Source organism: Ptychodera flava, unplaced genomic scaffold, assembly GCF_041260155.1.
Source record: "Ptychodera flava strain L36383 unplaced genomic scaffold, AS_Pfla_20210202 Scaffold_38__1_contigs__length_1544198_pilon, whole genome shotgun sequence".
NCBI classification, from domain to species: Eukaryota; Metazoa; Hemichordata; class Enteropneusta; family Ptychoderidae; genus Ptychodera; species Ptychodera flava.
The window spans coordinates 989,104-1,014,497 of record NW_027248360.1 but is presented as its reverse complement, the minus strand read 5'-3'; the positions used below and the strand labels follow the sequence as shown (position 1 = coordinate 1,014,497).

The window sequence follows — 25,394 nt, the reverse complement described above, 5'->3', positions numbered from 1 at the left end:
GCGGCAATGGTAGTTGCCTATAGTATAGATGCTTTGACTGAGTGCCCGCTGGCAAAAATGCAACACCGAGCCTTGTACCATGTCCGTTGTATGAAATGGACGGTGTCTGTACGGTACGGTCGGCAGCTTAACACATTTCAAGCTTTTTGAATTGAAGTCTTAGCGAATGTTCATCGGCACTACGGCCGTTTCACACTAAAAGCTCGTTGAAATAAAAGCGTGACAAAATCGCCGCTGAGAAACAATAGGTCTTCAACCACATTTAATAAAGAGTATCGGCGGATATGAAAGAGGATCGGGCGAAAAAAATAAAGGATCGGGGCCGATCCTGTTAACGGCCTGGGGAGAACATTGAGGATTGCATGCAGTCGCAAAACAAACCGACAGATGTGTGAACGGCCCCTCTTTATTACACGACGTTGTCAGTTGCTGTCATTTTTATTCAATAGGCTTTCAGATATTGTTCGGACAACTGACTGTGAAAACAGTTTAGGCTACAGAAAACAAAGGTGGGCGGGCGAGATTAAAGGTGGGCGGCGACAAAAAGAAGCCGGGCGCACCGCCCGTCAAAAACCCCTCGTGGAGAACACTGGGTTTCGTCGGCTACCGGCTGTTATCCTCCCCACTTTACACGTTACGAAACTGATGCAAATGCGATCGCGACTCTAGATTGGTTGAAATACGTTATATCTGAGCGCGAAGCAGTATAGTATCGCGAGAGTCAGAGTCAGTGATTTCAGGTGAACAAATGCACAAGCTTCAATGATCAGGCGCATGGCCGATTAAACAATACCTCCCCTGCACGGCGTTAAACTTATATATGTTGACTAGTTTCATATAAAACAACATCGGTACACCTGAAGTTGCTGTAAAGACTTTAATAATAATAATAATAATAATTAAAGCTGCAAGCAGCGTTGGCGGGGCCCAAGCGATTAACATGGTGTCCAATTCTTGCACTGATTACATTATGTGCAAAATTTTAGCTTGAAAACAGTCAAGTTCTTGTAAGGAAGAATTTTGAACATCATCTCATATTTGTCTTTTCATGCAAAATACGATATGGGGACAAAACCATGTGACCAATCCAATTGCCTTTCACAAACTTGAAAGAGCTCTCACTAAGAAGGACAAAAGTGGAATTTCACTTCCATCAGTGTGTTTTGGTTCTGGAGAAGAAGATTTTTAGAGATAAATTGCGATTTTCGCGAAATCAAATATGGCGTCTTAAACTGAGCACGGTGACCTCCAAAAATTTGTTTCAAAAGTACAAGACATATATGAATTAGATGCTACTCAAAATTGACAATACTGGAAGGTTAAAATATTCCATCAAATGAATGTATTCATCTCTGAAATTTAGGCCGTAATAATTGCAAATTTGGTTAAAAAATAAATAATTCCATTTAGTCATATATTTTTTCATTTCATCTTTACTGTTCAAAGTTTTACTTTTGTATAATTTTATGACAAGACTATGAAAATTTAGAAAATCAAGTATGGTGACCCCATCTTTGTCTTTAATATTTGGTTATTCTCATATGCCAGAATTCAAAAATTTCCATGTGTTCTTCCTTGTGTTGCTCTCTGGCCTGATCTTGTTTAGGTAATGTTTCACTATCATGAGCGTCATTTGACACAAACTCTTCTTCAACTACCATGTATATCAGAGTCAGAGCTACTGTCACTGCTCACGTATGCAGTATAAACAGTGACACTACAGTAGCAGGGCGGTATCTGATAGTGACAGTTGCCAATAGTCGTAGCTGTATTAACTTTGATAATTTTGACAATATTTTTGTTCAGTTTATTATACAACTGTGTTCTTGTTCTACTCTCAACAGCATGTTGAACTGTCCAGTATTCAGCTTGCTAGCACAGCCTGTGTATGCAGTGTACCATGCATCAGTGCTGACAACTGACTGTCAGTTTGGACTCTAATTAAACTATCACCTAATACATATTTACATATACAGGCTTTGTCGACAAACTGAACATTGTGTGTTTGAGCTGCTGTAGGGAGACCACAAGAAACTGTAGTTGATATATTGGATAGAGATTGCAAAATCATCAACGGTTGCAGCTTCTGCCCTGTTACTAGGCTCAAGTTTGATTTTTTTTATGACAATCACACATGTTTAGATTTTTTCGAGATAAAAGTCATGGAATGTGACAAAATGGTTGTAGATTCTGTTAAATTATTACTAACATTACAACATTTGAATGACATAAAGATGGTATTCATTTTTCATTAAATTACCTACAAAAAACTTGGAGTCGGAAAATGTAAAACATAAAGGACCACTAAATTTTCAAGTGCCCCCTACAGGTAAAGCACAATTTTCAAGCTCCATGAATTTAGCAAGCGATGCTCGGACAGCGCACAGCGTATCGATGACACTTGGGTCAGGGGTCATGACCAAAAACGTCAGTGCGTATTCACGGCCAGCTTGAATCATGCCACGGATCGCGGAAATCACGGATCATAAATCCAAATGTTCATGTCTATTACGTAAACAGAACCCTAAAATATAAAACACATAATGTTTTGATATGGAATAACATCTTTTTGTTTCACTGACGATCAAGTTAAATGCTCAAATATCGCGACAAGACTTGGGCATTTGCACGACATGAATGTGGAAGTACGTCGACTCGGCAGATGAGCGAGCGCCTTCTCTGAAAACCTGTTTACGATATCACGTCACAGTACACTGAAAATTCTTGCGAATTCATCATTAAGGAAGCCAATTCACACAAGTTTCTAACGTCAGTAGGGATATTTGCTTGTTGGCAGCAATACACCACCAACATTTCGCCGTTCAGGAGTGCCTTACTCGCTCTACGTTGTTAAAAAAAGCCGTATGCTTTTGCCGTGACCTAACTTTCCAAATTCAGGGTAGACTTTCCGCAATAGTCGTTGGAGATTTTGTTCAATATATCATGCATGGTGGAAACCGCAATTATCCATAATCACACAGGCCTCTACAGCCAAACACGGATATATAAACTTATCCGTAACTTGAACAGCCTCTTCGCAACAGTTCAGTGACTCCAACCTGTTTGGTGGGTCAACGATCACATCAGAATGATCGACACCCGTTGCACTGATACGTTGTCATCAAGAAGTTTTCTTATGATTTCGTGTTTCCTTGGCTGCCGCCTTTAGTAAAACTTGTCATATTGTCGACAACTCTGGTGCGTTCTCGCACTGGTCTATCACCGGTTGCCGCCAGGGGAAGACAAAGCGACATTGCACTTTTATATGATATCTGATAGTTACGGCTATAGACTGTACAATATCGAAGTTAGATTGGCTCGGCAAGATCTATTAGGTGGTGAAATCTCCGATATAGGATATTTACCTGCGATTAAACAGAATCTAGTATCGCCTAAGTCGAAGTCAGTCAGTCCTTGGGAGTCGGGTTTGACCAGAACAGTAAGGTGGTGAAATCTTCGATATATATCGGATATTTACCCACGATTTGACGGAATCTAGTATCGTCTAGTGTCGATATTAGAGTCCCCCAAATCACCGATAAATATCTGGTAAATATCGGCGATTTCACAAACCTTGCGTGCCGACGCACAGGGCAAGTCATTCTAGTGTCGTCTACTATCGATATAGAGTCCCCAAATTGCCTAAACCATGGAGTAAATATCGGCGAATTCACAGATTCCGGCGTACCGAAGCACAGGGCAAGTCATTCTACTATCATCTAGTATCGATATTAGAGTCCCCAAATCGACGATAAATACGGGTAAATATCACAGATTTCACAGATCTGGCGTACCGAAGCACAGGGCAAGTCATTCTACTATCGTCTAGTATCGATATTAGAGTCCCCAAATCGTCGATAAATATCGGGTAAATATCACAGATTTCACAGATCCGGCGTACCGAGGCACAGGGCAAGTCATTCTAGTATCGTCTAGTATCGATATTAGAGTCCCCAAATCGCTGATAAATATCGGGTAAATTTCGGCGATTTCACAGACCGGGCGTGCAATGGCAGAAAGCAATTACAGTGAAATACGATCAAGCTACAGAACTTCATAAAACAAGGTGTTGTTTTAATCGATGTGTATCAGCGATTTTTACGACATAAACAGCTGGGCTTGATGTGGTCTTGTTTACATCTTTAATCAGCTACATGCTCTCAGTTACATAACGCACAAGGGCCACTCCATGCATGTCTGATAGATAATCATAAACAAATCACCACACCTTGCAATGTCATGTATCTTTCTTTTTTATTCGTGATGAATAAGTGAGCGTGCATTCAGACACCTACATATAAAATTACCCGAATAGCTTCATTTATGATCCTTGACACTCACATATCAGCTGTGCGTAGACCCCAGTAATTGTGCCCTGGCAGGACCTTGTCCCGCTCTTATTCAGTTAATCACAGCAGTCGGCCACCCCTTAAAGCTAGTGGCACACTCCTCTAAGTATACTTGACAACGTCACCTGGCGTACAAAAGCTTGTCGCCAAAGTTGCCTTACACAAGGGGCCGAGATTAGGGTTCGTGTGACTGCTAGCTGAATTTGACAGCGGGCATTGCAGTCTGTTGTGCCGTCTTTGACTTTCAAGTGTACAATATAACATACATCACTGATCGATCTTCTGACTGACGAGGTTTTAAACTGCAGCCTTATGAACAGTGAGGCGACTTAACCGATCCAAATACCTTTCGCAAACTTGAAAGTGCTCGTACTAAGAAAGACATGAGTAAAATGTCAGTTGAATCTGTGTGTTGTTTTTGAGAAGAAGATTTTTAATGATTAAATTGCGATTTTCGCTATATCCAATACGGCGAACAAACCTTCTGACTGACCCAAATGCCTTCGGAAATTAAAAAGAAACTACCACTAGGGATTATGAGTGTAAAATTTTAGTTCAATCTGTGTATTGGTTCTGGAGGAGAATGTCTTTAAAGATTAAATTACGAGTTTTGCAAAGTCAAATACGGCAGCCAAACCATGTGACCGATCCAAACGCCTTTCACAAACTTGAAAGAGATCACACTTTAGATGATATACATAAAATTCAATTGAATCTGTGTGTTTGTTCTGGAGTAGACAATTTTTAAGAGTAAATTACGATTTTTGCAAAATTCAATATGGCGGCAAAACCAGGTGACCTATCCAAATGCCTTTCACAAACTTGAAAGAGATAACACTATAGATGATGCATGTACAATTTCTGTCGATTGGGTATGTTGGTTCTACAGAAGAAGATTTTTAAAGATGAAATTACGATTTTCGCAAAATCCAATATGGCGGCCAAACCGAGTGACCGATCAAACGCCTTTCACAAACTTGAAAGAGATCACACTTTAGATGATAGCTGTAAAATTTTAGTTCAATCGGTGAACCGGTTCTGGAGTAGAAGATTTTTAAAGATTAAATTGTGATTTCACAAAATCCAATATGGCGGCCAAACCACGTGACCGATCGAAATGTTTTTTTTGCAAACTTGAAAGAGATCACTGTAAGGATGACATGAGTAAAATTTGAGCTTAATCGGTGTTGTGGTTCTGGAGAAGAATATTTTTAAAGATTAAATAACGATTTTTTGCAAAATCCAATATGGCGGCCAAACCACGTGACCGATCCAAACGCCTTTTGCAAACTTGAAAGAGATCACACTTTAGATGATAGATGTAAAATTTTAGTTCAATCGGTGAATCGGTTCTGGAGAAGAAGATTTTTAAAGATTAAATTGTGATTTCACAAAATCCAATATGGCGGCCAAACCACGTGACCGATCAAAATGGCTTTTTGCAAACTTGAAAGAGATCACTGTTAGGATGACATGAGTAAAATTTCAGCTTAATCGGTGTTTTGGTTCTGGAGGAGAAGATTTTTAAAGATTAAATTACGATTTTTTGCAAAATCCAATATGGCGGCCAAACCACGTGACCGATCCAAACGCCTTTCGCAACCTTGAAAAAGATCACACTTCAGATGATATATGTAAAATTTTAGTTCAATCGGTGAATCGGTTCTTGAGAAGAAGATTTTTAAAGATTAAATTGTGATTTCACAAAATCCAATATGGCGGCCAAACCACGCGACCGATCAAAATGATTTTTGCAAACATGAAAGAGATCACTGTAAGGATAAGATGAGTAAAATTTGAGCTCAATCGGTGTCTTGGTTCTGGAGAAGAAGATTTTTAAAGATTGAGTGAGTACTTTAGAATATCCAATATGGCGGCCAGGTCATATGACCGCATGCGATTTTATTTGCAAATTCTAAAGACCTTAGGTCATGCTTGCTATACAAAAAATTTCAAATCGACTAGACCCCTACGTCTTCTGGAGAAGCCATCTTTAGGTTTTTGGAAAATCCAATATGGCCGCCAGGTCACGTGACCAATCAAAATTTCAAGGGTCAGGTGCACGAGTACTAATTGGCTCCTATTAGCCCTGCAAGTTTGAGAAGTTTTCGTTCAGCCGTTCGAGAGATCTAGGTGAGCAAAGAAACGGCAGAAGAAGAAGAAGAGGAAGTCAGTAGAACTTGAGCAATAACGATAGGGTCCAGCCGGTCGGCTTGGGCCCCTAAGAAGAAGAAGAAGAAGAAGAAGAAGAAGAAGAAGAAGAAGAAGAGCTTAAGCTTGAAACAATTCTAAAATAAACTTCCTACATCTGTCTTTACAAACACTTATGATCACTTTATCGTGGATACGGTATTTACCTGTCCTCACCGCCTCTGCGCATTAGATAATGGATTCGCAGTAAACAGAGGTGACGTCAGTGTGTCTAGTTCCTTCCGAGCTAAACCGTCGGAATGTAAACTGCGATTACTGGGTACGATAAACATATCTAAATTAATGATTATATCCCTGTCGCGATAATTTACACACACCAAACTTCCAATGTATTTAGGTATACCGCTGGTGATGTTGTTACATTCCCATGTAATCACCCAAGTAATCAGGTAGAATTACACATGCTGTTTACGCTTCTGGAATTCCACCGGGAGCTTAGCCTGGCCATAAAAGTGGCGGCTGTACAGATGGGACGGAATATTCCACTTTATTGAATGAAGACACAAAATAAAATTTTATTAAATCAATGACTCTTGTTCATTTTCTTACTGTTTGTATCATTTACCTAGTGTCACTGCTTTATTTTTTGTTTCTCTCGCTTTTCGTCTTTTATCACCAGTAGGCCTGTAACCTTAAAAAATATACATGTGAACTTACTACCGATCATTCTCCCAACCTAATAAAATTGTATCAACCACTACGTTGTCTGTCCCGCGCACAAACTATCTCCACCGAACATGTCGTCGAAGCGAAGGGTTCGCCCGACAGTGCGGTCTGAAATAATTCAGCTTTGGCTGAATGGACACTCTATAAGATCTGTTGCTCAGGACAAAAATATATCGGCATCAACAGTGGTGGCAACTATTTTGAGGCGATTCAAGAAAACCGGTCTTACTGTAACGGCTAGAGCAAGTGGACGCCCACACAGTACACTCAGTGTGATTTTCGGACGACCTCAGTTTTCGGACATGCTGTTCGTTGTACTCACTTCGCTCCGTATTGATAGCGTTTTACAAGGCATGCTACCGCATATTAAGTCAGGTGACGCTACTGTCCCGTTTTGATAGTTTTTTTTTAGGTAGAAGCTAGTTCGGGCACTACAAACTTGGCGAAGTTAGCCACACCGTACGATACAAGATGTCGAACGCAACACACAGAAACAGCCCGTGTCCGATATCTAAGCGCTATACACGTCGAAATACAGTTGCGTCGACCATGGATTAAACGTAACTAATTATCACGAAATGTTTCCACATAGTTTTCTAAACACAACGAAATTGAAAATCGGGGTTCGAAGTTTCAAAATATCAGTATTTAGCCCCTATAATCATATTCCAAATACGACGTCCGATTATTGCGATAGCAGTCCGATTACTACGCACTCAACATGGGTCAAAAATTTGGCAACTTTGACCCCCTAATTTATGACACTTCTGTCGGTGTTAGCAGTTTGAGGATAAAACACAATAAAGTTTCGAAAGGTATGACAGTTCGTAGTGCTCGTCATTTATGAAACGGCTTTGGGCGAAATTCACTACCCTGTCCGAAAACTGACACTGAGTGTAAAGCTCCGCAGATGTTGTCGAGTATGTCGAGTATCTGAAAACAAGGAAGCCATCGATGACAGCCAGCGAAGTTCGCGCGGAGCTTTTAAATAGTGAAATCTGTGACATCGATTCCTTGCCCTGCCCACAGAACTATATACGACATCTTTAAACGAGATTTGAACTATAGTTACAAGAGGATATCGCAGGTACCTGCAGAACAAGTTACAGAGCAAAACATAGAACGTGTCGTTCGATACATCGACATGGTTACAAGCCTTGATCCACTGCAAGTACACTTTTCGACGAAGCCGGGATAAAGCGAACGAATATTCTTCCAACTCACGTAATTTTGAAGAGAGTCGCTTGCCGCGTACTCGATGAGAGAAATCTTCTACGACCTCTAATTTTACCTGCTTGTATTCCGCGTTCGGAAGAGTTTCTGAGCAACGATACAAATCATTGACATCGAGTTCACTGTGGATAACTTTATAGTGTCTCCTTCGTCATTCCGATACTGAATTTGAAATTCAGCCGTTTTCAAACTTGAGATATTTTCCTTAAGCAGGCACACAAGTTAGAAATACGTTTTACGTATTTTCGTCCCGCAGTACTTCACTTGAAATTGGTACATGTCGCTTGGTCAGTGCACAGAGTGCGCGCGTGTACTTTGTGAAACATTACAGGTCAATATTCGCGCGCTTGGAGTGATTGCAGTTGATACCATTTGTATAAAGGGACTCATTCTATGTGGACATTTTTGAGGAAGGCTAGCACCGATGAAAAATCCGCATGTGAAAATGAAATCAGTGAAAATATATATTATTCTAAATAAATGACACGTGAGACAAATGAGAGTGTAGTCGTACCATTCACATTTTATTTCACCAACCCACAGACCGTTACCAACCCCTTGGGCCAAAATGAATGACCCTTTGAGCTTATCTGGTAGACTCCCCATGACGACGTTCACTTCCTCCATAAAACGACGGCTTCACGGGGGGAATGTGATATCAGATATGTAAGAATACAACAACATCACCAGCGGTATACCTAAATACATCGGAAGTTTGGTGTGTGTAAACTTATCGCGACGAGAATAAAGTGAAAAAGATCTGATGGGCCGAAAGCTCAATCCCTGCTGACTAAATACAAAAATGGTCCATCAGCCAATGGCAGAACGCTAACGTTTGTGATTGTGCTTTGAATGGATCTCTGTGCACTTTTACAAATCGCGTCACTATCGAAGACAAGCCGACCCCGTGCACAGCACTCCAAGACAAGCCGGTAACTCGCCATAGTGCCTGAAAGTCGTCACCCACAATAATCGTATCAACAAGCATACCAAGAATGTCGGAACGTTTACAAGCGAAGGTGTACAGGACTTCAAGGGTGAGGCAGCTAATGAAACGTAAGTATTGAAACTAATGCATTTCTTTCTTGCTTGCTTCTTAAGTTCTTGAAATCTCCGTTGAATCATGGATGGTTGAATTATGTCGCGCTCGGCGAACTCACAAAAACATCACGCGTAAAGACGACGTCACTACAGGAATACCGTTCAACTAAAGCGTTCATGTTTTAGCATATTTATCCTGGAGCAGTAGTATGCATGCAGTTCGTTCAGTCATAGACTAGGTTCAAGTCGGTGAAAATCAAATCATTTGCAAAAGTCTCTTCTATTTCATACAAGTTCATGAAGTTTAACACCCAGGTCGGGTTTCTTGGCAATCGAACGCTTTACCATTGAGTCTGCGCAGTAGTGAGTTAGTTCCCAGATTTACATGTTCACATTCCGGGTGCAACTCCCCTGTATTGCGTTCGCTTTAGACTTGCTTCAAGTCTGTGGGCATTTAAGTATCAAAACATATATAAGAAATTGAAGGACTAAACAGCAGCCCGTCACGCTAATAGGCTGTTGCGTATATCGTGATGTGAACGCCTTGGTCAGCCAGTAGCTACCGAGAAAGCAAGGCGACTGGGGCCAGTCTACGTTCGCTCCACTCATTTTAGCCAGCCATTCACACGTTTTTTATTAAAACAAAACACAACAGAACACAAACCATTGCGTGCATCCTATGCAAACATATGCTAGTCACGGACTTGAACCACTTCTAGTTCAGTCACTCTGGCAAAATTTTGATATTCAAGCTGAGACTTTACCCGGTAGCGCTACGCTCGTGCTGGCCAATTAGCTCTGAAAAGCGTGTACCGCATGGCTGACTCCTTCGGGCAAAGCCAGGCCAAGCCAATGAACATGCAATTGTCACGTGGAAAAGCACAGTTTATCCTCCCTTGAATAACCTACCGAGACGAGATATTGCTCGTTCTAAGTCACGATACTGCCCTTATATAAGTAGCATCAATTTGGTCGCATCGGAATTTTTCACGTCGATCTTCGCTGTGGCCGTCTATATAAACTAACAACATGGCAGGATTCCTCCCGCAATGGAAATTATTGTCTGATATGAAAATTTCATAAAAATCATTTATGTTCATTAGAACATAACAAAATACACTCATTCCGAAATTTTTGGAGTCCTTGTAGTTTTGTTTTGTGTTTTCGCCCCCGAGAAGGTGTGTATACTTTGAGCGGCAGTCTGAACTTGGGACTATTCCATGCATGCAGTGGACGTGGACTTTTTCACTTTAAGCCCCCGGGCACCAACATGGTCCAAAAGGCGTCGTGATATCAACAATTCATAGACTAAGATAATTTACTCCGAATGATTTAACACCAGGGTGGTTCAACGCGCATACAGTCTTAATGAAATACGGGAATAATTTTCGGAAACATCTCTAAACTCACAACGGGTCGAGTTACAACCTTTGCGTGAGCGTTGCAGTGCCTGTGCCATTGAGATGTTTGTACTTTGCAATTGCGTATATTTGCCCCAAGTGAATTTAAAGTCTGAAATTGAAATAGTCTTGCATTTCCCGCGTACGGTACGTGGATGAGATTCTTCGCTCACATGAATGAAAACTTGTCCACACTACCACTTGATGTTATTCAAAACGAAGTTAGAATTTTTAAGCTTGAAATCGTTATGGGAATTACATTTCTAAGGCAACAAATAACGAATTCTTGGCTCGTGCGTGTGATAATGGAATGGCACAACCCTATCGCGGTTTGACACGATTTGACTGTCGAAAAACGTATGCATGCATGCATGCAAGGTGATTTTAGTTTCAAGTGTTAGTAGAAACTTGTTTAGATTGCAAATCTGCTAGCTCCTTTTCTCATTGTCTAGCTCTGCCACTTGTTGTACATTCCTTGAACAATCAAACTAGGCAAAGACGTATTAACATCACGCGGTGATTCACCTATATGGTAGTGGTGAACTCCCGGTTCAGAATACGCCCAATGTGCACACAAGACATCGAGTCCAAGCTGCATTGATCTTAGCGGGTTGGTCATTCCGCTAATTTGACGAGGTGCATAAAAATATGTCTAAACTTTAAAGGTATAAATTGATCTCATCACAATAACCCACGAAATTCCATAATTTCATGATGAACTTCAATTTACTTTCAGCTCCTGCATTTGCTTTTGTTCACTTTGCTGAAGAAGATACCGTTGCTGTTGTGCCATTCAAAAAAATCGATGGTGTGCCATGACAGGTGACAAAGTGATGGTTAGATGGCATGACAGAAACCAGTACGAGGCGACTGTTATAGCAACACGAGGTGAGTAATCTACAACAGCTTAATGTATTAGAATAACATTCCTAAACAGACTCATACCGCCAGTAGTATTGAACTTGGAGTAGATACGATTGTACATGCGTAAAAACATACAACGGCTATGCAATGAAAAACGATTCCAGAGAATTACCGGCATGCACCGTGGCACCCTGATCGGTTTTCTGGTCAATCAGACGTATGGGCGGAGCTAAGGGACAATTGTTAACATGTCCGGTTGTGTAGACAAGATTAGCGTCACAGGTTACCTATAAAATATGCCTAAAAGTCGCCGCATGGGGAGCGTTTTTCGACGTCGGTAATTTTCGATGCGTTCAAACGCAATGCGAAGGCAGAAGTTAAGTCCGAGCTCGGACGCAGGTCCGCCCCTCGACTCCATCCTATATTATCGTCGACCCTGGGCGTTAGGAACTGTTCTCACATATTTTTAAGGCGGACTCTGATCAGGGGCTGTGCTGGGCCTGCTAAAACGTTGCAGTGGGGGATACTTTATTGGTTAATTGCCCTACAAGTAGGGCTAGAGTGTCCGGCTTTGGCTACGCCGCCTTTTAGGCCACGCGTGTTTCATTACCCGGAAGCTGCGAATTTTAGTGGTGAGGAAAGAAATGAACAAACGAACCCGCGAGACTGTCTCAGCTGTGCGAGATTTGGCGCGATTTCTAGCGAGAGTTGAATGTTGAGTTCGCTTTCCCGCCTTTCGGGAACGTCGCTTTCCATATACGGTCTGTCGACTCACATTCGGAGAGCCGAATAATATCCGAAGATATCCGATCTTTAGTTGGGCAAGACAACATGGCGGCTGCCGTAGCTGATTTTGGGATACGAACGTTCGACCAGCACATCAGTAACCCACGTAACCCACGTCTCGTTGTTTGCATCAAGGTAATATTATGATCGTTGGCGTGTAATTTATTCCATTTTTGAACAATATAATCATTTTTTTATAACTTCAAACCGATTTTTTATTGATTGTGTGTGAGTGAATGATCGAATGCGTACCGTGTGATTGCTTCGGGTTTGCTTGTGTTCTTCGGGTTTTGATTTTCGTCCCGAAGGTGTGAGCGATTGAGATGTAATCTCCATGGTCACGGCGTCTGTCAGCTGACCGGCAAGGCGCGAAGTATGAATTGTATTTGAAAATGTCTTCGTCTTACAATTATGAGTTCCACCAAAATTTGATTTCTCAACGGTGCAGAATTTGTGCATCTAAATTTCGCGGCACAACTTATCTGTGTAAAGATTACTCAGTTGATTTAAATTTGTTTTTTCGGTGGAAGTTGACAATGATGAGGGAACAATGCACCCGACAAAGTTTTGCAAAGACTGCAAACGTTGTGTGGACACTGCCAAACAAAGCCGGAAAGCCGGGAAATGCTATAGACCAGGGACTCAGGTATTTGAATGGGAGAAGCACCGAGAATAGGAAGTTGCCTCGTATGTAATTCGCTGTGTACTCCAGGCAGAAAAAGGAAAACATCAAAAAACAGAGGTAGCAAATTGGGCGATTCAGCCAAGGTACAGAAGACCACTGGTACAACTTCTAGTGGTGCATGTACTGCTCTTGACAGTGACCTCCAACAAATGGTCATACACAAAGCCAGCAACAAATTAGCATGTCACATTAATTTAAGCAAGGACAGGTTTATTGATATGGATTTGGATATTGATTGTCCTATTTGTAGAAATGTTGTGGATCAGTGTGTTCAACTTCAGTGTGACGGACCTCACATATTTTGTGCCGAATGTTTGAGTCAGTGGTTGTCTGTATCAAGTACTTGTCCTGTCTGTCGCGTTTCTGTCAATGTCACCAGTGTTGCATCAGTCCCTCTTGCATTTAAGAAATTGTTGGGTGATCAGCTTATTGCCTGTGACAACAACATCACTGGCTGTGAGGTCACTGTTCAGTTGAAAGAACTACAAAATCACGTTAAGTCATGCAGATTCACAACAATCAGCCATGATCACTACTACTGTTCATTGTCATACAACGGAAAGCCAGTGGTACATGTTCCGTAGAAGAGGCTGTGCAAGTTCAGCAACAGCCATGTACATGTACAACTACAACACAGCAGTCACCACTGGACAGCCTAAAGGTTGTCACCGACAACATTGAGGAGCTTGCTGGTCTTAGGCCATTTGAGGAGCTGTCAACAGCAATTGTTAAACACAAGCTACAGGCTGAAGGGAATACAGTTAAATTTAAAACAAAAGGCCAGGTAAGTATTTTATTATCTTTCATCATCATTGGGAAACTTTGTCCCAGTGCTGTTACTGGACCTTTCTTCACATGATCAATATTTGAGAATTAGTATATAATGATAATCATAGCTGATTATTGAACATATTGTGAGATTATTGCCATTTTCTAACATCATTGTAAATAAGTATTTTTTTGTAGTGTATGACTGCATACTTTGTTTCTTATGATCATAATAAGAGTATATGCACATACTTTTATTAGATATTTTGTACTTTTACACACAGCCAATTGTGATGACCAAAACAGTCAAAGCAAGGAAAACTAGCACTGAGTGTTCCAAGAGAACTTAAGTGACCGGTCCAAGTTGATAGCAGATGTTCGTCAGGGTTTAAGTGGTGGCGGTGGATGCAGCAACTTGCCAGACTGTAGCAGAGATGCATAAGATGAACACAGAGGACAGACGTTCTTTACTGAAGTCATCTGGTCTGTTGCCTAATGTTCAACCTGGGGCAGGCCTGCTTTTAAAGGTAGATCTCGGTGCAACATGGTCAAGCTTGCGCAAAGTCAGGAGGTATGTAGTAATTAAAGGTATTAACATTGTTTTATATCTCAAATAGTGTGGTATATTTTCAGATAAATTTGTAAATATTATTAAATTGATTAAAGTTTACTTTGTGAATTTGTATATTTACAGTTCAAAGGCACTCAGTGGTTAATTGATAGAAATGAATGAGGAAAAAATGTGTAGACGTGTGAACTGAATAGACAAGGGCATTGTTTAATGCTTGTATTTGAATTTATAAGCTTGTAAATTTGCCTCTTGCAAATCAAATGAAAGCAAAGGTAATAAAAAAACATTTTTGCTGACAGTATTTTTGTAACTACAAAAGTTTGTATATTTGATGACAACAGAATGAATTCACAAGGTCACCTTTTAATTGTGATGAATGTCCTTTGTGTCAAGTCAATAGCAACCTCATTTCATTTCATTCTAGATGGTGAGACAGTGGAATATCACCATTGACAGTGAAAGGAGAGACCGACAACGGGCAACAGAGCTGCAGTTTGAATTGCAATCTCGAAATCTCCCTTTACTTTTACTGTAAAAGGCAACGATGGCAGCAAACTGCGTGAATTGAGGATGGCCCCTTGTGTTGCTGTATCCGATCTAGTAAATTCTGTCCTTACAAGACTAGATGACCTTGAAAGGTGTCAATAATGATTTTTCACTTTTATTTTCAGTCTTTGCGGATCAAGGAGTAGATGATTAGCATACACTTTTTTAAGCGAGTGATAATGACGGAAAGATTTTCTCTTGCAGATAGAAGAATTACCATTACAAATGTATGTACTGTCAGTAAAGTACTGGTATACATTACAATATACTTACCTCTTAGACTGTAGACTATCAGTACAGTACAGTGTACATACACAACCAACACATACCACTCTCAGACTGTAGACTATCAGTACAGTACAGTGCTATACAACCAACACATACCACTCTCAGACTGTAGACTATCAGTACAGTACAGTGCATATACAACCAACACATACCACTCTCAGACTGTAGACTATCAGTACAGTACAGTGCATATACAACCAACACATACTACTCTCAGACTGTAGACTATCAGTACAGTACAGTGTACATACACAACCAACACATACTACTCTCAGACTGTAGACTATCAGTACAGTACAGTGTACATACACAACCAACACATACTACTCTCAGACTGTAGACTATCAGTACAGTACAGTGTACAATACACAACCAACACATACTACTCTCAGACTGTAGACTATCAGTACAGTACAGTGTACATACACAACCAACACATACTACTCTCAGACTGTAGACTATCAGTACAGTACAGTGTACATACACAACCAACACATACTACTCTCAGACTGTAGACTATCAGTACAGTACAGTGTACAATACACAACCAACACATACCACTCTCAGACTGTAGACTATCAGTACAGTACAGTGTACATACACAACCAACACATACTACTCTCAGACTATAGACTATCAGTACAGTACAGTGTACATACACAACCAACACATACCACTCTCAGACTGTAGACTATCAGTATTGTACATATAACCAAGTACCAATACACAATTCTGAATACAATTTGCATACAACTACCAGTATACTTACCAGTTTCACACTGTAAATAGTCATATGTACTGTACATGTGCATTCATAGCCAGCTAATTATCACATAGTTGTTAGTCTTTTATTGCTGTCAAACATATACAATGTAGATCTAGGTAAAGTAAATTGTTGTGCTTTTTCCTCACAGAACCAGTAAGCTTGTAACCCACAGGATCATCCCACCAACAGAAGTATGGGTGGAAAATAGGTGGTGACCATGGTGGAGGGTCCATGAAAACTGTATTCCAGATTATGAATGTCTCTGAGCCAAACAGCTGTGACAACACAGTTGTCTGGAATTATTTCAGGCAAAAGACACTGACAAGAACCTAAGAACAGCATTGAAACTGAACCACAACCAAGTGAATTTACTTGATGGTTATGAATGGAAGTAGGTTTATTTATTTTACTTTGTTCTAATTATTTTTGTCTTTGTTTCAGATTTGTTGTTTGCTCTCTTTTTCTTAGAATTTTAAATGTTCTAACCAGACAATGTTTAATTCACCCAGGGATAGATCAATTGTGGTCTGGATTGTTGGAGACTACGAGTATCTTTTGAAGATATATGGTTTATCTGGACCAAGTGGTATGTGTTCACATATGTCAATTTGTTTTGAACAACCATAATTTGGTTCAAGTGACACCCCTACAAAAAGTATCTCAAATCAGATTGAGTATTGTGGTGACATATGTGATCATAATTACAAAAGTACATGAGAAATTAATTATAAGTCTGAAGTCAGAAATTCTTTATCCCAAAATCTTGTCATATATTCTTTTGCATGATGGTGAATATTAATCCACTGTTTTTGTTTGTGTTGATTTCTCTTTTGTGAGCCACTGTCAACATTCAACTATTGTTGTTTTATTAATAGGCAAGCACTTTTGTCTTTGGTGCCTTGTCACCAGAGAAACGGCAAACATGGCTCCAGATGAAAGGCCACTGATTCAAAACAGGACGTTGGCTCAAATCATGGCAGACTACACCAGTTTCCAGATGAATGGAAGTATAATGAAAGATGCCAAACTGTACAACAACTGTGTTAGACAGCCATACTTTGAAATCCCACTATGCAGGGTCTGTATTCTTTTTTGACATACACATTGTATAATTCATTGTCTCTTTTCAATTTCAGGCAAAATGCACAGTTATCCACTGACCAAATCAATTATTTCATATCTACACAGGTTGCTGTTCCAGTTTTGCACATCTCTCTTGGGATTTTTCACCGTTTTTTCAAACTCCTCCAGGCTGCATGTCGACTACTTGACATCAAAATTTTTACCTATATGGTAAAAACAGATGATGTCGATGAGCCCGTCCTGCAGTCTGAGCAATTTGATGAATATGCTAACATCATACAAGAGCTTGTTAAACTTGAGTCTGAGGCTGACTCCCTCAAGGAGACAGCTGATAATCTTGGCTGTCAAATTGAGAATGTCATGCTTGAAGATGACAGTGATGATGATGACAGTGATGATGATGATGACAGTGATGATGATGGTGATGGTGGTGTCACTCTTAATGAATTGCGACATATGGAATCTATGAAAACTGCATCGTACAAACAAGCAGATGACAAGGTTAATACTATTTTATTATGAACTTTGCATTTACAGTACCATGCAGTAATAGTATTGCATTCTATACTTCCAAATTTATTTTCTTTCAGTTCACAGGTGAAGATAAATAACCTAGTTCATGTGTTTGTCTTTATTTATAGAAAAGGGAAGCAGAAGAACTGAAAGCAAAATTACCCCAACATGCAGGCTTCACAGTGAGAGGTCTGGAGTCTGCTCTAGCCTCTATTCATGTGTACCTACAAAGCTATCACAGTCAGGCCTTTGTAGGGAATCATGTAGACAAATGTTGTAAGGTTTGTAAGGAAATCAAATTCAAAATGAGAGTTTATTGTGGGAACCTTTAGGGTGAACAATTTATTTGATTAACCCAGTTTTTTCTGTCAGATTATCAATATATAAGATTTGTTTATGTTTTGTGTTAATTGTTGACCTGTTTGCATGTCTAACTTCCAATTTATTTAGAGTACAACCTGTCTAAACTGAACACTATCCAAGCCGGAATACTATCCATATTTAACAGTTATCTTAGTCCTTGCCTTTAAAATAAACCTCTATAAACTGAACAGCATTTTCAGTCTCATGTTCAGTTTAGACACGGTTTAGTATTTCTATTTGAATTGAAAAGATTTTATTGTTACAGGTTTATTTTCAGTACTAACTGTTCATAGTTTTTTGTTTCAATATGCTATAATCTTTTACCAGCATGCTTTGTTTCAGTGCCATGTTCAGAGTGCACTTGTTTCATTGGAGTTCAAAGAGTAAGTACTTTTCAATTCTCAGTCTATTGATTTGACTCATTTACAGCCTGAAAATGTCAGTCTTCTGTGTGAAAGTGTTGTAAAAACCACAGAGAGGGTTTGTCCTGAGTTGGTGCATGAGGCTCGTGCTATCGTTGCTAAATACCAACCACTATTTACCTACTTTAGTCAGTGCCACAACATATATACAGTCAGTCGTGACTTGACTGATGAGGAAATTACTTTGTTAGGTATGTATGAGGGCTACGAGGCTCACACCTACACACACAGACACACATACATACATACATCTACACATACATCTATACATACATCTATACAAACATACATACATCCACCCATCCATCCATCCACCCACCCACCCACCCACCCACCCACCCACACACACACACACACACACACACACACACACACACACACACGCATGCATGCATGCATGCATACATACATACATACATACATACATACAATGCAATTACTTGATAATGTATCATACTTTGTAGTATAATTGTGTCAGAAATGAAGAAACAAATTTTCAGTATTTTTCTGTATTTGGGATTACTGAAGTGCATTACATATAATATGGTAATTATGGGAAAACATGTTTTATGTGTTTTAGTTTGTGTAATTAGCTCCTGCTTTTCTCTACAGGTAACTTTTTGACCCAAAATAAATATACTTACCCGAATAAAATATTGTTGACAATATTTCAACACTCCCACAGAGATTTAGGTGCCTTATGATAAATGTGTTCAGTAAAAAAGTTTGATTTCATGATTCATTTTGTGTAAATTTACAAAGACTACAGTTTACATATAATTTAATTTGTCTAATCTTTTCTTCTTTACCTTTTTTCACAGAATCAAGTATTAAAAACCTAATGGAGCATTTCAGGGCTTTATTCCCAGAAATAAATGTGTTTCCGAAGCTACACCTTTTAGAGTGCCACGTGGGTCAGAGGGTTAGGGAATACAGTCGTGGTTTGGGTTTCTTTTCTGAACAGGGGATTGAGGCCATTCACCAGAAATTCAACAAACATCTACTAAATTTTCAAACTATGCCTGGTGATGATTTAAAAAAAATTACTTGTCTAATGAAGGACCACCATGTGTTAGTCCATCCAGATCATACAAAACCCAGGATTGCACGGAGAGGTGTGTAAAAAGAATGACTGAGAAAATGATCAACTGTAAATTTGTAATTTGCCATAAATATTGTATATATCTGATATTAAATATGAGACGTTGAAATAAAATATCACAACTTTGATGAAATAATTGTTTTATTGCACTGAGCATTTTATTGTAAAGTTGTGTCATGTGCATGTGTTTGTGTTTACGTTGAAGTCTGTGTATTGTTCAATTGTGGGGAATGTCATCATATTTGGCTATATTAAAAAAAAAAGCTTTATATTCCCTATTTATCACATAATTGCATAAAGGAAAACAGTTTTAATGAATAGTGATAAAAAAACTGACCTGGTACAACACATTACTTAGTAACACCCACCTATATGTTTACTCTATCAATCTCCCCTGCCCATGAAAAAGGAAGAAAATAGAGGACTGCCACTGAGGGCGCACTTTCGACGGCCATTTTGTTCAGTAACTAAGTTTCCATTACGGAACACATGTGAGGCGGCGACACTCTAGCCATACTTGTAGGGCTAATTACTCGGTATATTAATAGTTGGTTAGTCATTAATAACAAAAGCAATCACATTGGTAATATCAAGCATGATTAAAGAAAACATTCGGGGACCATCCACGTCAAGTAACTTCTCTTGATGAATAATGCCGTTTGTTTATAGCTGAATTTGCATGTTTTAGATGAAAAACGAGGACTTGCAGGAAAATACGGATAACAAAGGGTCATATAAGCAGGATTCGATGACTCTATATGTACACAGTATCGATACACATGTGAGGCAATTTGGCTTAGTCTGTAGCTGTCATATGTGCGTATATGTCCACGGTTAAAAAACGGAATATGAAAACATAGGGCACATTTAGTATTCATTTATTATCATTTTAGTATACATTTATTTACTACCTAACCGCTCACACAGAGTGATCACAAAAACAATATAAACAAACATACATTTCGCGTATTTGTACATAAATAGGTATACTTATGTTGCTGTTATTCATAATTTTTCTCTCATTTCCCCCACCCCCAAATCAGACAACAAGGAAGTTTTGCGTGAGAAAGAAAGGGATTATATCGAAAGTAAGCACATGGGAAAAAACGTTAATGAAAATAACCCTAAGATCGCCGACCAGCAAGAACGAACACAGCCTAAAAAGAAAAGAAACAAAAAGGCCACCAGAAAACGGTTGAGATTTGAGAGTGAAGAAGAACCGCAGGTATGTCTTATTTGTTCTGTTCATTATACTGTAGTATACTTTCTACCCAGCACATCCACTCAGTATTGTAGTACAATATCAGACGATGGTAAAAAAGGAACTGTATACTTTCGAGATAGCGGTCTCTAATGATGTCATAACATGTTTGTTTAGGGCGGCTGGGGGTCTTTTTACCTATGTGGTTACGCTATGGTGACAGAAGCAAGTGCATACTGCTTGTACTTCTGACAGTTTTGTGGACGTGTCTATATTTTCGGCTCTATGCGGCAGACCATGAACTGGTATATTGCCGACGCAGTTGTTAATATTATTTTTTACCCTCTGGTCATCCGTGAAAGCTATCCCATAGGCAGATATCGCAAATTGTATACTGAACTTACGGCTGAGTTTTATGTTCGGTCAAGCATGGTAAAGTAACCATGGGTCAAGCTTGACCAAACAAACAATAAAATTATGGGCTACATAAAAGTAAACAGAAATGTGACGGAAATTTGATCCAAATTTTTAGCAAAGTTTTCACAACAGTTCATTAGGCGTCATGACAATGCATGATTTCTTTGTCTCCGGCTACACAGCTTCTTTGACATCGGATCGATTGAAAAGATGAAATATAGAAGTGTATAAATGCAAACCAACAACACCGAATGTTTGGGCGAATGTTTGCAACACCATTGTATGGTTAATGTAATTCAGATTGATAGTCAAGTTTTCTCGATTTTTATTGGCTTTTGGATGTGGAGAAAAATAATTTCAAAATAAGTGTGAATCATACACCGTAAATAATTGCCCTTAAATCTCCTTTTGTTAACGGTTTCAACATTGCTGCTGCTATCCCAAACACAATTTTGTCACATAGATGAATGATAAAAGTATCAGGTCTTGACCACATTTTCAGTATAGCACATGTCTACCGGCGAAACACCTAAAGCCAAGTTAGGGTTTCGGTTATACAGTAATTGCATACCAGAAGAAGCAAAATGCAAAGGTACCGAAAATTTGACCAAAGCACAAGGATTAAATGCCACCAAATGTGTTATAGTTCAGATACTTGTATGGTTTCAAAGTAGACGTTGCTCATGTTTCTTTAAAAAGACAAATGAAATAAGTGTCACGAGAGAGTAAAATTTTGATAGGTTTTGACAAAATGAACCTGTTGCATATGCTGAGTTCATACGGTGATAACGAAAACCTTGTTACTTCTTATTTCATTATGTACTTAGCTAATTTTACGTGTTTATAGAGCCAGTTGAGAGTTATGTTCTCGTTGGTTTTCAGCATACCTAAAATAAAAGTAAAAATAAAGTAAACCAGTAACATAATTTAATATGTACTAACTTGTTTTTTTTTTGTGTGTGTGTCCTCAGGCAAAATCATCAATTTTGACATGGGAAGTCCAAGTTCACCACAAAAAAAGGATTATGCACTAGCCAATCAGATGCCACCAACTGTCAGTTCATTGGTTGACAGCACAACAACTCCCATGTCACAAAGTTCATCGATGGGGAAAACACCTACCGCTATTCCGTCAACTTCATCATCAGACGAAACACCAATCCCAATGCCGTCAAGTCCGGTCATTGTTAACGTTTCACAGAACAACATCAGTGACAGTGTATCAACTAAGCTAGATAAGCTAATAGATTGTGTTAATAGTATGGCAGAAACACTGCGAGCGTTAACAGATACCAAATTGCAAGTGAACAATGAAAGTCCAGTAGTCTCAGGTGTTGTTGTCGATGATGATGATCATGAAACTAAATACGTGTCAGACGAAACATGTTTGAAGTGCACAGAGGATCAGGTGGGGTCAGAAGGAGATTTGCAGCTCGATTAAACCGTGTATTATTTTCACATGAGGAAAGGAAATCAAGTAATGTTTCTGGCTCACGTGGAAAGGATAAACTTGATGAATCAAAAATGGAGTACATAAAGCGACAACTTTAGATTTTTTAATTGCCCATTATCTGAGAGGGCAATGCACTGGGCAATATGCGTTAAAAGCATCGATGAGACCAACAGGTCATTGAACAAGAAGAAACCATTAGCCCCTGCTACCATTAGAAGTCATTTTTTCAATCCAAGCTCAGAAGTGTGTGTATTTGATAGCGCTTTTTAGTCGGTATTAGTGGCCTTATGATTATTTTAATAATTTTACGTCTCAGGTTTATTCCATTTCCTTGGGCATTTTTGATTTTCAACTGTTTGATTGTGAGATTCATCGGAGGAACAACGTTGTTCGTATAGCTTACAATTTTCAAATTTTCAAAAAAGCTCTTAAATCACGTCTGTGGTCCAAAAATTTACAGTGTGCGTTTATTCAAGAATTTGACAACGACCGCCTTCCATTAAAGGGGAGTTCACCAAGGATGATTTTTACATATGTGGTAGCTCTGTGGTCATTTACCCCAGAAAAGCTATTTTCACCATTTATAACTCGCCCGATTTTCTACGAAAATGATAAAAATAGTACAGGAAGTTGCCCATGTAATTTGAATCATGGGAAAAAAGCCCAAGCTTGGAGCCTGCATCATGTGATATGGAAGGGACCATCTTGGATGGGTATGGCCCCCACATTGTCCACTGACAGAAGTGCAGTAGTAAACAGCAAACACAAAATCTGACAGTGGACAGTTTATTATAAGTGATTCACCGTTTATGCAAGGATACTCAGTATAAACAAAAGTTATGTAAATACGCACAGCCTGGTTTAAGCATGGGTGAGTGGACGATGCAATACCCATGGGAAAATGGTGCCTTCCATATCACATTATGCAAGCTCCAAGCTTGGCGCTTTTTCCCATGATTCAAATTACATGGGCAACTTCCTGTACTATTTCTATCGGTTTTTGTAAAATCGTGCAAGTTATAAATGGCGGAAATAGCTTTTCTGGGGTAAGTGACCACAAAGCTAGCACATGTTAAAAACCATCCTTGGTGAACTTCCCCTTTAAGGGAAAAAAACTTGAATGTTTTGTCAGGGTTACACGTTGGATCGATGAACATCCGATTTCGTCTCAGAATAAAACTAATGCGAATAAAAAGACAGTGGGTAAAGATGTTGTTTTAGATTTAGATGTATGATTGCTGTAGCTCTTGCTTTTTTGTCAATAAACCCTGTTTTCTTTTTCAGAATTTGCTGTCTTAATTGTTGTTTTTACACATGGAAAGAAAAACGACTCCCGAAATTACTATCAGTCTTTCTTGTGATGTGAATCAATCGGAATATTGTCATCTTCCATTGACTAAATTTAGTGACACTTTCCGCTCTATCAGTTGATAAATCAAAGTATTGTCATATTAAACATCCATCCTAAATTGACAGATTAATAATCGCAATCATACCAATCCATAATCCAATAACACTAGGTCAAAATTTGTAAGACAATAGTTGTAAACATAGACACAAAACAGCACAGAACAGACAGTAAATAGACGGTACAAACAAAGTCAAATTCATGAAAGAAAGATATATGGACCTCTGGCCAAAGACCAAGAAGTGATGTCAGGTGTTTCGAAAATAGTAAGCGCATCCTGCCCCACATGTGGCACCCGCCATATATCAATCTGTAAGTCAGATAGGTAGTGGTCACTAACTAAGGCCCAATGTCATCGATGCCATCAGTGATCATTTGTCGAACCTATGGGTACTGTCATTAGGGAAACGCCAACCTATACATGTAACGACGTGGTCCGTCTACTAGCACGGACAGTGACAAGATGTTTTGAGAAATAGTCAACAAATATTGTCAGCACTACGGCGCCCAACAAGGTCGAATCATGCTTGGGGAGATATTGACGGCATGGTATTCCGAAAGGCGATGTCCACACATAAAAACAACACTCTTTTGGACATTGACTCTCTTTGAGCACGCGTTCACAAGTGCGTGACCACAATAACTATCGAAATGTCAGAAGAAGTACTCTCAATGCGCATGGTTTGTGCACTCCATCATCATTGGGTCCCGGCCCATCTCTAGAGCATCTTCAAATGCAATTTGACGAGAAGCCGGAGAGGAAACTTGGATTGTATGACAATAGAAATGTGTGCATGGGAAAGGGTAGCCTATTTCGTCCGCTTGCCTCCGTACCTCCGATCGGGAGTGGGTCGGAGGTACGGAGGCAAGCGGACGAATAGATCTAGGCTAGGGAAACGGGCGCCGGCACCGATTCGATATAGCATTTCTTGCGTGGCTGTCGGGCTCAGTGCGCTGTCTCCCTCGTGGGCCAGCTTTCCTGGAACGTGTTTGATTTAAACAAAACATAGAGAGGGGCATAAAACTCCGAAGTCACTGTTAGTTGTCGCTTGGATGTGTGACGTTACATGACCGGTTGCTAAGTGAGTTCCAAAGTATCGTAAAATTTTCCTTGAAAGACTTGACAGTTGATAGTGTCTCCTCGTGAACGTCCTTGGACCCTGACTGCGATCTTTGTTGATGCAATCTGATGCTGAGTTAATGATTGATAGATTATACTGTATCAAAATGACAAGATTCACGTTGCTGAACTATCTTC

The 25,394-nt window shown here is 39.5% G+C and overlaps 1 long non-coding RNA gene across 1 annotated transcript; it reads left to right on the top strand.

Annotated features, from left to right (window-relative positions):
• The first annotated feature begins 9,304 nt into the window (after positions 1-9,304).
• Positions 9,305-21,049, top strand: LOC139127842 (uncharacterized). The gene is made up of 3 exons (XR_011551151.1): positions 9,305-9,515; positions 11,637-11,788; positions 20,701-21,049. It is a non-coding gene; the product is annotated as an uncharacterized lncRNA (long non-coding RNA).
• The last annotated feature ends 4,345 nt before the right edge of the window (positions 21,050-25,394 follow it).